The following is a 13,614-nucleotide window of genomic DNA, read 5'->3' on the forward strand; positions in this document are numbered from 1 at the left end:
TCTCCATCCTCGCTCTTCATTAGAGATTGTTTTAAAACCCCATAAAAATGACATAAAATAAATCATGGGTAGATGAAAGGGAGGGTTGAGCTGGCAGGAGGTTCTTTAAAGCGGCACTATTTACACAAATTGTCTGGCTGATGTGAGAGAAAATGTTTTTTGACATTTTATTAACTATTCTGCTGGTAATTTTGCATCTAAGTATGGCAAGGCTGGGGCAGGCAGGATGGGGTGAAGCGCCAGAGCCGAGGCCCTGAGCTCCCTTCCCAGCTCTTATTTACACCACCAGCAAACTAACCGCAGCGGACCGCAACTTACAGCGCCTCTTTCTCTTACAAGAGAGAGGGAGGAAAGTGCCGCTGCTCCGCCGGTAGCAGCCGCCGGAGGAGAGGAGCCTCCCAGCACGGGCAGCACCCGCTGCTGCTACTGCCCTGCCCGGCCCCGGGGCGGGGGGTGAGGGCACGGCGTGCGAACCCCGCTCAGCAGCTTCTCCGTATCGGCCTGTCTCCAGCAAGGGCTGAGCGGACACCGCCCGAAACGAGTGGCTCTAACGTCAACCGCAATAAATATATGTGCTTAACATCGGGTCACTGAATTATTCTGAATTCTGAATGTTTAGCTCATCCCAGCCCACAAATGTCCTGGGTTAGATGAATGTTACCGAGGGGAGACAGAGACGGCACTCTGGAAACAAGCTGCGGTCACGGTCTGCAAAGCATTTGCTCCCTTTCAAACAACAGGTGCCTCCCTTTCTTTTTCCTGAGCAAAAATCCAAAGTTTAGACAAATGATTGAAGATGCAGCCTCTTCTCCCTAGTAACAAGCGATAGGAGGAGAGGAAACGGCCTCAAGCTGCGCCGGGGGAAGTTTAGGTTGGATATTAGGAAAAACTTCACCGAAAGGGCTGTCAGGCCCTGGCACAGGCTGCCCAGGGAGGCGGCGGAGTCTCCAGCCCTGGAGGTATTTAAAAGAAGGGGAGACGTGGTGCTTGAGGATACGGTTTAGTGGTGGCCTGGGCAGTGGTAGGTTAGCGGTTGGACCCGATGATCTTAAGGGTCTTTTCCAACCTTAGCGATTCCATGATTCTATGATTGGATCCAACCTGAAGCTGAAGGCACGGCCGTTCTTTGGCACTTAAAAGCCCATTGGCACGTTCTGAATCGCACTGCTGGCTCCCTCCCGCTGGCTCCCTCCCGCTGGCTCCCTTTCAAGTTAGACAATTATTTCCAGCCTCTCCGAGCGCTCCGCGTCCCTGAGCAGGGGTGAGCCTCCCTGCCGCCCTCGCCCGTGCCCCGTGGTGCCCACCCGTGGGCTGGGTGGGTGCAGGCGCCTTCGTCCCGGCTGCAGAGCAAAATGACCGCGGTGCGACTTGTGGAGGTGAAAGATGCTCATCGTATGCAGAAATGTTATTTTTATTATTACTACTAATAAAGCTAATAGTGCGTGGTTTCTGGCCAAGACAAGACCCGTGTAAGGCAGTGGGGCCTTATGGCTACGCAAACACGGGTATGGCGGCAGCGGCGGCAGCGGCGTGTGGATCTCGGCCTCTCTCCGGGCAGGGACACAAGCTCCTGGGGGGCTTGTGCCGCGCGGTGCCTCCTCCGCCTCCTCCGAGCCACAGGGCGTGTGGGTCGGGGTCTCCCACCCCATCTCTTGCCCCGGCCATTCCCCTCACCCAGCGCCCCCCGCCATGCAGCTGCAGGGAGCCCGGCGGGACGTCACCCACCTCAGCAACTGGCCATTCCTGGGTCACGACCGGCAGGACTTTGGCTGCCACACAGGTGAGGGCTGTGAGTCCGGGTGTGCCTGGCCCCATCCTTCACCTTCCCCGGGTCTGGCTTCTCACCTCTCGTGTTTTGTGGAAACCTCCTGCCATGGGTGGGTGCTCTGGGATGGGGAACATCTTTGTGTAATTGGTTTATGAAACGTGAGTTGCTCCCAAACTGGACTAATTCATCATCGTCAGTGTAACTACTTGGAGTCGGGGGAGAGCTTATATTTCCCCTGGATATCTTGTAAGTGCTTTTTTCCTGCCTTTAGTTCTCTAATCAAACCAAGGTTTTATTTATAGTATGGCCATTTACGTCTGGGTAAGCCCAGAGTGGCCCCAATGGCTTAAAAGGATTTACTCTAGATTTACAGGGGTGTAATGAACAGAGGGATTTGGTCCTGTGGCTGCAGTAATCCTCTCGGAGGTGGACGCAGAGGCTTTCCCCCGAGGAACAGTAATTCACACGAAGATGAACAAATGAAAGCCCGCAGGCCCTTTCTGAAGGCGTAAGGAGCCGGCGGCTCCCCAACAAGAGCGGCGCAGCGGTGCAGCTGCACGGGCGTCCATGGGGCCGGTGCTCCCCGTGTACCCCCAGCCCCGCGGTGCCCCCACGGAGGCTCTGCTGGGAAATACAGTCCTGGTTTGCGATACCTCCCGTCGGCGCGGCTCGGAGCAGGGGAGGCACGAGGCTGCAGCGCCCGCCTCACACAGCCGTGCAGCAACAGCTTCCCGGGACAGAAAACGAGGGGCAGCCGCAAATGAAGGTGCCGGTCTTTATTTGATCAGAGACGCCACTGAAACCAAACCGCTTTCCAGGGAGGTGGTCCTGAGGGGTACGAAGTGCCCGGAGCCTCCCCGGGAGCCTGGCTCCGCGCCGGACCAGCCTCCGCAAACAGGAAGATGAGCTCTTTAGGAAGGAAGTGTTGTTTATACCTTCTTATTTTTAATTTATGTCTATTTAGCTCCTGCCCTTTCCATGATGTGTGGCAGAAATCGAGGCCCTTTTTGTTCTACAATTAACTCAAAGATGTTATTTGGTTCCTTAGGAAAACAAATCTGATTTATTTTTCGTTACTGTCTGTTTGCAGCAAATCACACACAAATCTCTCACTGGAGTAGAAAGCTCAGCTTTTCTAATGACAGTTATTGCCAAGATTGCTGCCCTGATTTTGGGGGAAATAAATTGTTCTCAGACACTTGCCCCAATACACAGTTTTGGAGTCTTATAACGATGTATCTGGAGTTTGCCTGTAAAATAGGTTAGCGCTGGAGGAATCGCAACACACTTTATAGTGGAAGGGAACTTAAACCAAGTATATTGCTGGCTAAATAATAGCACAACATTTGCTACTGGCCTAAGAATATGATTTATTACCTATTTTGTGCAGCTTTACAGCACCTCAGAGCCCCAGAAGGAGCTGTGAGGTGATGGGATGGCCATATTTATGGGAGATTGGATGGCACAACCATGACAATTTTTTGCTGAAGATGAAATATGGGAAATGCAAGTCTGGAAGCACAGTGAGATAAAGCATTAGTGTTTCCATCCCCTCAGCTCCTTGCTGTTTCCGCTCCGCTTCAAACGCACGGGGCGGGGGGGATGGGACTGCTGAGTTGGGCTTTGCTCATTTGTCAGACGGGAAATGCAAATCGCGCTTGCTCAAGGTTTCCATGCGGGGATGGAGCGGGGGGAGCCCCCGAGCCTGCCTGGGACCCGTGTGAGCGGGGCACAGGGCGGGCACCTGAGCTGAGAGCTGGGCTGGACACATATACAGACAGACAGATTGATTTATATATACGTGAAACTGCCGTTATTAGGTGGCCGGATGGAGTCCAGGCAGCGTGGGCCTTCCACCACCCCAGCCCCAGCTGCGAGCACACGCCGCCTCCGGGGTGGATGGCTGCCGCATCTCTCGAGGTGGTCCTTGTCCCCAAAACTCAGCGCTCGGCTGCGGGGCAGAGCGGGGAGAAGAGCTGCGCCCGGAGCAGAGAGACCCGTCGCCGAGCGCTGCCCCTTTACGAAGCTGTTTGCTGCACACCGGCCAGTGTTTGATTTCCTTATCTCGTGGAAGTTTAATTTGCTGAGGAAATCCTGTCCCCCCTGGCATCGGCATGGCCTCATGCCATGCTCCGCAGTCATTAAGGCAGGAAGGATCTTCAGGGCAGCCCCGTTACCACCGGTCTGACGAGCACGTGGCCAAGGGTCCGCAGCAGATAATGCCGTGCGAGGATAAATCGCAGCATTTCAGGTTCCTTGGTTACCCAGGGCAAACCTTGCTCTCAAAATAGCAAGGCCACTGACAAATGGGGGATTTATGGCCACCTTCTGCTGCAGCCTGAAAGGCTCTTCGCCATCCCGGGGAGCAGAGGCTCAGAGGTGTCATTCAGGGGCCTTTGCTGGAAACATACCTGCTCCAGACCCAGCTTTGTAAAGCCGGGGAGCTCGCTGCCCTGCCTGGCAGCCCGTGGGTCTAGCCCAGCCATGCTGTGGCACATATTTGAGGGAGTGGGTCAGTCTTTGTGTTTTAAAGGGTGGAGAAGCCACAGCTCGCACTAGCATCACCCAAGAGCTGCTGGTCCGCCCCGTCAAAGGGCTGCATCTCGCTTTTGCTGCGAGTCCTTCTGGCTCCAGCTCCCAAGTGCTGCGTGTTGCTCTGCCATCCAAAACCACCTCGTCTGCAGCAGTGCCATTTTCCTGGGTGGATATTTCAAAGCTGCAATCAGCTCATTTTTAACGCCCCTTAGACCAGTTCCAGTCTTCTGGAGTCCAAACCTAAGAGAAGATTTTCAGGGCAGATGGAAGTCTGCTGGCTCCTCTCTCCCATGTTTTCCCACCCAGTTTAAAGTGTGGACAAGGACCCAGGGCTGTGGGCAGTGCTGGGCTCCAGTAGCCCTCGCAGACCCGCAGCCAGCTCCCAATTCCTGCCCACCGGGAAGGAAAAAGCAGCACCGGCCGCATGCATTACTCTACAAGGCAAATCAGTCAGCACCAGGCGAGCAGCCGTGGGCACGGCAAGGAGGAGGAGATCCTGGTGTCTGCGAGCAGAGCTCACCTCAGCCCCTCTGTTTGCTCAGGATGGGGGGCTGGAGGGCGCCCACGGCCCCTCCACACCTCCTGGCCGGAATGGCATGGGAGCTCAGCTCGGAGCGGGCGAGGATGGGGATGGAGCAGCTCCATGAGATGTAGGAGAGATGAGTCCGAGGGAGCGGCACTCGCCTTGCTTCAGAGTCATGAAGTTTGCTGCTGGCACCACTTGCTCACTCACAGCCCAAGAAAAACATCCCTCCCAGCCCTCCTGGCAAAGCGCGGATCCGCCAGCACAGAGGCAACGTGGCCGTGGCTCTGCATCGCCGTCCCGCCATGCTGCCTTCGGGAGGGAGCGCCGGACCCACTTCATCCCTGAGCGCTGGCTCGCCGAGGCAGATCGACCTGCCGGGGACTGGCCCGTGGCCAGGTGAGCGAGAAGCTCCTCTCCTCTTCCTCCTCCTTGCTGGCACAGGGGCTGTGGGGTGGGGACCACAGGCTCTGTCGCCAGTCCTGGTGGGGTATTGGGTGGGTTTGGAGGAGAAACAGCTCCAAATGAGAGGCTACCGGTCCCAACCCGCCTGTGGTCCTCTGTAACCGATGTCCCTGCCACCAGCAGAGCTCAGCCAAAAGCATCACAGCTTTGACAGGGTGATGCCAGTGGGCCGGCAGCACAGAGCCTTGCTCCGTAGGGATTTGCAGGTCACAGCACAAGTCACCATGCACAGGGGAGATATGGCGACGCTGGAAGAACCACGCTGAGGACATTTCTCAGCAACCGCAAGATATTAGTCATTCTCATTCTGCATCAAACTTCAATGGAAAAACCCCGTGTGCGAGCCGCCAGGACACCTGCCTGTTGGGAAGACTCCGGGTGAAGCAGCAGAAGCGACCAAGCCCCAGCAAAACCGGCGTCGAAGAGCTGCTGCTTGTGTCGAAGCGGTTGCAGCGGCGTGCCTGGACGATCCCAGCCGGAGCGACAGGGAGGGCACGGAGGGCACGTCCCCAGCTCCCGGCCAGCCCAGCAGGCGGGCGCCACGCACAGGGGCAGCGTGGAGGGGCTGGAGCCGGCGCTGAGCCTCCCCGCCGCTCACTGCCGAGCGATGCAGGGCACAGAGTGGAGCTGGTGAGCAAAAGAGCTGCTCGGCAGCCCTGCCTCCCTCCCGGGGACGTGCCCCGGCAGCAATGGGTGGTGGTGACAGGAGGCATCAGTGAGAACCCGTCAGTCTGGTATGCGGCACCTCACCACAACATACAGTGCAGGCAGTAAAACAAGTGATTAAATGGCCTGATATCTTTGCGGTTTCTGTAACTCTGGAAATACAAGTGGAGTTTTCTGTTATTAAAGTAACTCCAAGAACTAGCCCCAGCCCCCCCACGAGCTCGGTACACATTCTGGTATATTAAATAGGACAGCAGCTCCTGGGAGACTTCCTGGCTGTTTTGAGTACATGTGAGATCTCCTGGCAGATAAATACCCTCATCCCCAGCATGCTGCTTCCTTGAGAAACAGCCCTGGGAGCACAGCTTCACTGCAGCCCTCCCCACCAAGCAGGTAGGATGCCGGCGACGTGCTCCTCGCTGGCCCTGCCTGCCGGCTGGAGCGGGGCTCAGTCCGACGCCCGCCCGCCCGTTTTAGTGGGAAGCCAAGAAACTAGGGGAGCCAAACCCCAGCTGTTTGCCCCCACACTGCTCGGGTCATTGCTGGGCTGCGTGCTGTGGGGTCAGCGGGTTCAGCTTTTTTTCCAATACCTGGCATTGCCTGGCATAAATGCTGATAGGACTTTAGTCCATGAGACCTTAATCACCACTGTCAGTCCTACAGTGATACCATCATGTTCACGTACAAGAGTTTGTCATGTCCAAGTGGGCACGCCTTTGGGAAGCGAAAGGTTTTGGTGGCAAATAGTAAAGGAAACCAAAGCACTGTTTATGAGAATAAATGCCTGCTTTTGTTCTGAAGGCTTGTGAGTTGAAGGAAAAGATCTTGAAGTTTTTGCATGTGTATGCAGGGACAGGAGCCGTCCGTTTGTGCAGCTGGTCACAAAGCAGTGTCAGCCTTAAGCCTGTCCAGAGTTAAAGCTTCTCTTCTCAGACACAGCCATTAAAACAGGCCTGCTCCAGTGGGAGTTCGGAGTCATTACACGCTTCCTTGTAATATGGAAATTATTACCAAACAGTGCTTTGAGGAAATGCTCCACTTCCCACCTTCTGGGCTCAGTTAGTAGTTTTGCAAACCCAAGCATGGGTGACCCGCGAAGGAGCTGGGAGGGCTGCAGCTGAGCCCCTGGAGCTCTCAGGGTGGGGGGACGGCACTTGCCGCACGGCGGGACCAAGGGGCCCCCGCAGCCGGCGCCCCGAGGCTGCCCCGGGGCAGGCAGCGCCGGCAGAGCCGCAGCAAAGGGGCCCAACACGCACCTGCTGAGCTCTGCGTGCATCTGCACCGTAGTGCGCTGTTATCGAGCCAGCATCTCGCGCACAGGCACTCTCATTGATGCTGAAACAAGCAGGCAAAAAATCTGCAGCAGTAAGAGCAGGTTTCTGCTGGCGCTGCGTCCCAGAGGGAGCTGCTGCAGCCCCGTGTGCTGCAATCTGTGCGGGCAGATAGCGGCAGAGTCCACTCGCGCTGACACAGGCAGCGCAGGCTGGCCTGCTTCTCCATGCAAACCCATCTGTTGTGTTTCTCACATCATATGCAACTGTTTTATCTTTGCTCATTTCTATTGCTAAACACTGGCTGGGAGATGAGCTATTTTAAAATGCATCTGCTGTTATTTATACAAACACTTTCTTTTCAAAGGGCAACAGAGGAAGTGTTGAAAACCAAAGCACCCCCAAATGTTGCTAGGATGTAATTGGGCTGCTTTTCTGCTGGTGATGCAGACACGCATGCTGCTCGCTAGCAGCAGAGAGGATGGCTCATCTTTTGAAGAGTTTACCACTTTCCATGATCTTTAGCTGCAGAAAGGCAAGTCAGCGTGTGTTGCTGCAGGTGTCCGGGCACCACAGGGTGACCTGCCAGCCCTCGCGAGCCAGCAGCGGCAGCGATTTGTCTGCCCAGGGCTTCCACGGGGAGAAACCTCATAGGGTTGGAGAAACATGAACAAGACATCCAGCCCTTACTCAGGCAAAGTTTCCAGTCAACTGAGTCATAAGGAGTGGAAGTGACTCATGATCTGGTGAGGAGGCAACAGCTGATTTCAGAGATGAATTCACGGCTGCGTTGCCGGTTGGATGGTGACTGTGATACACTGCGGCTGCCCAAAAGGGCGAAGGACTGCTGTATTTGGGAGGGGAACGTTTGCTTTCCGGCGCAGGCTGTCAGGAGGCACGGGTGCCTCGTGCTCCCTCTTATTCAATGTTTGCTTTACTGTTAACAAAAAGTACCAGCCTTTCTGTAGGAAAATATCTACTCTTCCCAAGCAAGAAGCATGAAGCCAGTGTTATTAGCTTGCGTTCAGGGAGCAACCAGAAAATGAAGAGCGCTGTCATAAGGCTAAGTGTTATTGTAATTGTAATTACAGTGGAGCAACTAATAAAAAGAGCTGAGAAACAGCCTCTCCTGAAACAGCTGTTTTAAGGCAAGCTCCTGCTAACACCTGGAAGCAGAAGGAGTAGGAGCTTGCTGGAGCGTGCTGGAGTGTCTCCAAGGCTGTGGGATGATTAAGTCCACTTAGGACAGCAGAGCAGCACAAATTGGGAACACACACCTCTTACCCAGGTACAGGTGAGTTCACTGTTAGCTCACTGATGTCTTTATAAGCCCCGTCCTGCAGCCCTGGCCCTGCCCTGACTGGCTGCTGGTGTGGGGTAACTGATGGGGATGGGGGAGAAGAAGGGTGGGCTGAAAACACATGGTTCCTGCCGTGTCCAACCCCTGGATGCCAGCAATCGCCAGGACTGACCCTGGAAGGGACCAGCTATCAGCTGGGAGAAATCAGGAACAGGTAATAAAGAAATCTCATAGATCTTGTGGGGTTTCCAGCGGCTTGTAGACAAGTACCTGGATTGTGACTTTTACCTACTAATTAAAAATTGTCCCCTGGCTATAATACAGTCATTGTGTGACCATGCTTAAGGAAAACAAGTGTTTAAAATGCATGAAAGGAAGCACAGGAGCAAGTGCTTGTTGAATTAGACTTTTTCTCATTTCAATACATACAACATTTAATCTCAAGGCAATGCTTGCCTCGTTGCGTGTGGTTACCAGCGTACTCACAAAGTCAAAGGGATGTCTCTGACTTCTAGTACTTAAAATATTTAAATCTAATTATTACTTATTTTTTCTTTTTCCCCATACTTCCCGCCCCTTCCCTGTACCACCTGACTTTTACAAAATGGAAGTAGAAAAATGGACACTGCATCTGGCCTAGAAATGGCTGAAACCAGCTCTTCGTGGAGGATGAGGGTTGGTACCTGGGTGATGCACCGAGGTGCCACCTCGTCACAGGGGGTGGGTGAGTGCTTGGCCCCCAAGTGCTCTACAGGAAGAAGTTGGGTAATGGCAGAAAACATGTGGTTGCAGCTGCCTTTGAGCAGCGAGCACGGTTTGTCAGCTGAAAAATAACACTTGTTATTGCTCACTTTGAACTCTGCTGACCCAGCCTTTCATGCTTGAGACTGTGCCTTTCCTGGATGTTGCGGTGACGGGGTCTGGGAGCTTCAGCCTCCTCTCGCTTGGCTTTGCCTCGTGCCAAGCCAGCGGCTTTGATCAAGGCAATTTGCGAATTGTGCGTGGGATAAGTGAGGGCAGGACCAGGCGCTGGGCTGCGCTGGCTCTCTGCGTGGAGATGCTAGCCAGGCGTGCTTGTCGGGGATTTGTCAAGTAACCTACAAACACGTGTCAGGATGTGCTCCGTTCTCAGCTGCCATCGTGTGAGCGAATCCCGGAGCGCACCGCAGGGCCTCGTATGGCCCTCGCCTGGGGTCAGTAACTTTCCTTTTTGTAGGTGAGTAAAATATTTTGTTGCTGTTGTTTTCACTTTCACCAGCTGGCCCAAGCAAGAGGCAGGCGGCTTTCTGCTCGGCAGCGGGGCAGGACTGCTCTGGTGTTTCCCCTTCGCAGACACCCACGTTTACAAGTGGGCTGGGAGGAGGAATGAAACACCAGTAGCTGGAGAAAGTCCCAGGGTAAAGGAACTGCAGGCAATTAATCCTCCCGTTTCCTTATCAGAGAAGAGCTGGTTTACAACTGGAAGCGGTGTGTGTGTAGAGCTGCGTGGGCAGGATTATTTCCTTCTGGGTCTCCAGGCTGCTGCCTTAAAAATTATACGGACCTCCCCATTTCCCTCTCCGATTCACTCCTGTGATTCTACTTGGCCAGGTGCTTTGTGCAGGTATGAGCTGCTGCTGGGTTAGATCCCAGCCCAAACTGGGACCGTCCCCCTTTGTGGGTCCCAGCTTCTGAAAGACAAAATCACCTCTTCCATCAAAAAATAGATGCAGCAAACTGCTTGGTAGCAGCTCTCAGCCAGTCTACTCATGGCAATGTAGTGGGGAGATGCATGGTAACATATTGCTTGGAAGACTGATTCAAATATAGCTCCACAACCAACACCTGTAATTAAAGATGAGAGATGTACGCAGGCTGATGTTCAGCTCCTGTTTTAGCTTTGAGAGTAATTTCCTTGCCACAGTCTCATCTGGTAGTGAATGCCGGGGTGCTACAGTTTTGGACAAGTGAATTCTTGCTTGCAGAAAGCAAATAGCAAAACCAGGCCATTATGTTGCCATTAGACCAAAAATTGGGAAACCCTGGCTTTGACAATAAGTGGTTCCCTGCCATACCTTAGGGGTTGGAAGTGTGATTTGTGCTTCCTTTCACAGCCTCCTATGATATCGATCTATAAAACCCTTGAACCAGAAACCCATATCAGCCTCTGCCTTTCTTCCTGCTCTGCAGAGTCGCAAGGAGCTGACGCCAGACTGACACCAGGCTTTGCTGGCAAGGTGGGATAACGTTTGGGAAGCTGTGTAAGAAGCCTCCATGCTGTCTCCCTCTTGGAGAGACCAGTGAGGGTCACAAGGGAGGAAAGCCTGGGCTTGCTGGTACTTCTGAACAAGGGAGCCCTGTTCCTGCTGCCTCGTCCTTTCTGCAGTCCCTGTGCTCACAGGTGGGGACATAATTTTTAAGGCTCAAACCTGGAAAGTACTTTAGCATTTGCAGCTACCAGCTGGGGTGCAGCCTTTCCTGTGTTTTCAGGCAACTGTAACGATACCGGCTGAATCGGGAGAGGAGAGGGGCAGAAGTGCTGCTGCCCTGGGTTTGCAGCTCATGGAAAAGCCAGCCCGGGCTTTCCCTTTGGAAACCTGCTAGACCTTTTGTGGGGCACTGCCTCGGGACCAGCCACCCCTCCCCAGCTTCCACACCTCCCAGCTCATCCGCCTAATCATCTGGTAGCTTCGCCCAGCCAGACAGTGGGCATGGAAAAAACAGGTCTGTGGCAGCCTGAGGAGGGATGGCACCTCCAGCAGAGGAGTCTGGTCCTGTCTGCTCTGGCAACCGGCTCACGGCTTTGGAGCTCACCTGCCTCCACAGAAGTCAGATGGTGGTGTGTGCTACGTGATCCTTTATGGTCCAATCCCTGGCAAGGACGCGGTGCCCGGCTGCTGCACGGCTGGTGGTGTGTGATGAAGGGCATCTCAGTGACCCCTGAGCCACGTTATCAGCCAAAGGAGTCGCTGTCGGTACAGGTTTGGTGGTGTGGGTATGTGCTGCTCATAACATAACTGTCATTCTTCCTAACGATACACTGCAGTCTCATCTGTGAAGAAACTATTGTGTTTGCAGTTCAAAAGCTCATGTTGAGGTCTTTGCAATGAGCTTTTTTTCCTGATTCTTCCATGACTATAGTTTAAAAAACCCTGTTAATGTGAGTTTAGAGAGGACCGGTTCCTTTTCTGTGCAGCTTAAGTTCAGACAACCAGGACACAATCATCACGCAGTCAGCACCTTTACTTCTAACAACTAGAGCAATAATAATGTGTTATTAGCCTGTACAGTGTCAAATACACTTTCATTTAAATGTGCTGTTGATGTGTGTTACCGAGCTGACTTCTGCTCTCTAGTCCTGTGATTCTATCAGCCAGGAATCCAAGCTCATTATGCGATGGCAAATTGTTTCTGGATTTCATTAAATCAGCAGATGGGCATTAGCTAGATATTTACATCAGCTGAACTTGTGATAATTTACCCAATTGGGCAATTGTTATTTTGGAATTGAAAAAGTCCTGCGGGACCATGATTCATTTTTCACTTGTGTGCATGAGTCTCGGTGCAACCCCTGCAACTCGGCTGCGAAAGCAGGCAGAGAATTGCAGCCCCTCTGCAGGTGCTGGGGTAAGTGTTTTCCCTTCAGTTGTTCACTGCTGCCCCAGGCCAGGAAAAGGGGAGCAAAATGCTGGTGTAAGTTAATATAAATGGTTTTAGATCAGAGAGTTCAGAAAAGACATTCTTGTGGCAACTTGTGTTTTTATATAAATAGAAGGGTTGTGACAAATAACAATATTTCTTATAAAACTGCAGAGTTAAGGGCCACTGGATATCTCGGGGTGTGTCCAGGACGTAACAGGTTGTACCTTGTATGTGACAGGAGGTAGAGACTCGATTCTCTTTGCCTTCTGACCTTGTCTTTTTGCTAAGGTTGAGTGGGGTAGAAATCCTCTGCTTGGGGATGGCAGCAGGCTTTCCCCATGTCGGCTGGTGTAAGTGATGATGTCGGTAACACTGTAGATGTCCCTGAAATAATAGGATTTGTTATAAATTGGAAAACACATGGAGAGAGGTGTGGACACAGGCCTCAACACCCTGTTGACAGATTGAATTTGTCGACGAGCAATCCCCCGTTGCACAAGAGATAAGGTGCAGCAGTGGAAGGGGCTGTAGCGCCGGCAGCCTGGCTGGAGGGCTGCACCCCTCCTGCTAGAGAAGGGCAGCGCGGGGGCCTGGGAGAAGGGAAAATCCAGGTTTATCCTGTTGAACCGAGTAGGAGAAGTCCCCCTGATCACAGCTGAACCTGGACCCCTTTCTCCTTCTCTTCTACTGACTTCATAACCAGGTTCACATTCATCCAGATCTAATTTCACATACTTGCAAAGTCTGACTCAGCAATAAATGTTATCAGCTTCCATTCAAACCTGCAGGAAACTGGAAAAAAGTCAACCTTCCCAGAACAAACATTAAATAGGTGCTTTGTTTTGCTGAGTCAGGCCCTGAGTGTGCCTGGACCCCTATTGTTTTGAAATTTTGAAGATGGTCCACGACCCATGAAACAGATAAGAGTTTGTTTCATTGGGTACAATAAAATTCTCGAGTCAGTAGTGCTGAGTGGGAAAAGCTGCAGATGCATTGATATCTGGGCCAAAGTTCATTAAACCTTTCATTTTTAAAGGAAGCCTTGGGTAGAGCCTTGCAAAATGTTCCTATACCCCCCTGTGTATTGAGCCTTTTAAGGGCATAAGAACAGTCTCCTTGCACAGCTTCTATTTGCAGGAATTAATTGTTTTCACTGGCTTAACTGCTATTTAAAAGCTGTAGTTACTGATATTTTATCTCTGCATGTTTTCCAGATACAGCCTTGTGTTTTTAACAGAGAGCTAGTGACTTCCTAAGTTCACAGATTTCATGATGATGTTTGTGTTCAGAGGAAACAAGTTGCTCAACCACCAGCGTTAAGCATCCTTAAAGGCAGATGATGCTGCCACACCGACTGCCCCGCTGCGAGAGGAGCGACTGAGCCCTGCTGCTGAGGCTGGCACGGCTGAGTCCTGCGGAGAAAGAAAATGTGGAAATCCCTCTGCTGAGATTACCCTGCCTCCAG

This window comes from Phalacrocorax carbo, chromosome 23, assembly GCF_963921805.1.
Source record: "Phalacrocorax carbo chromosome 23, bPhaCar2.1, whole genome shotgun sequence".
Classification (NCBI taxonomy): Eukaryota; Metazoa; Chordata; class Aves; order Suliformes; family Phalacrocoracidae; genus Phalacrocorax; species Phalacrocorax carbo.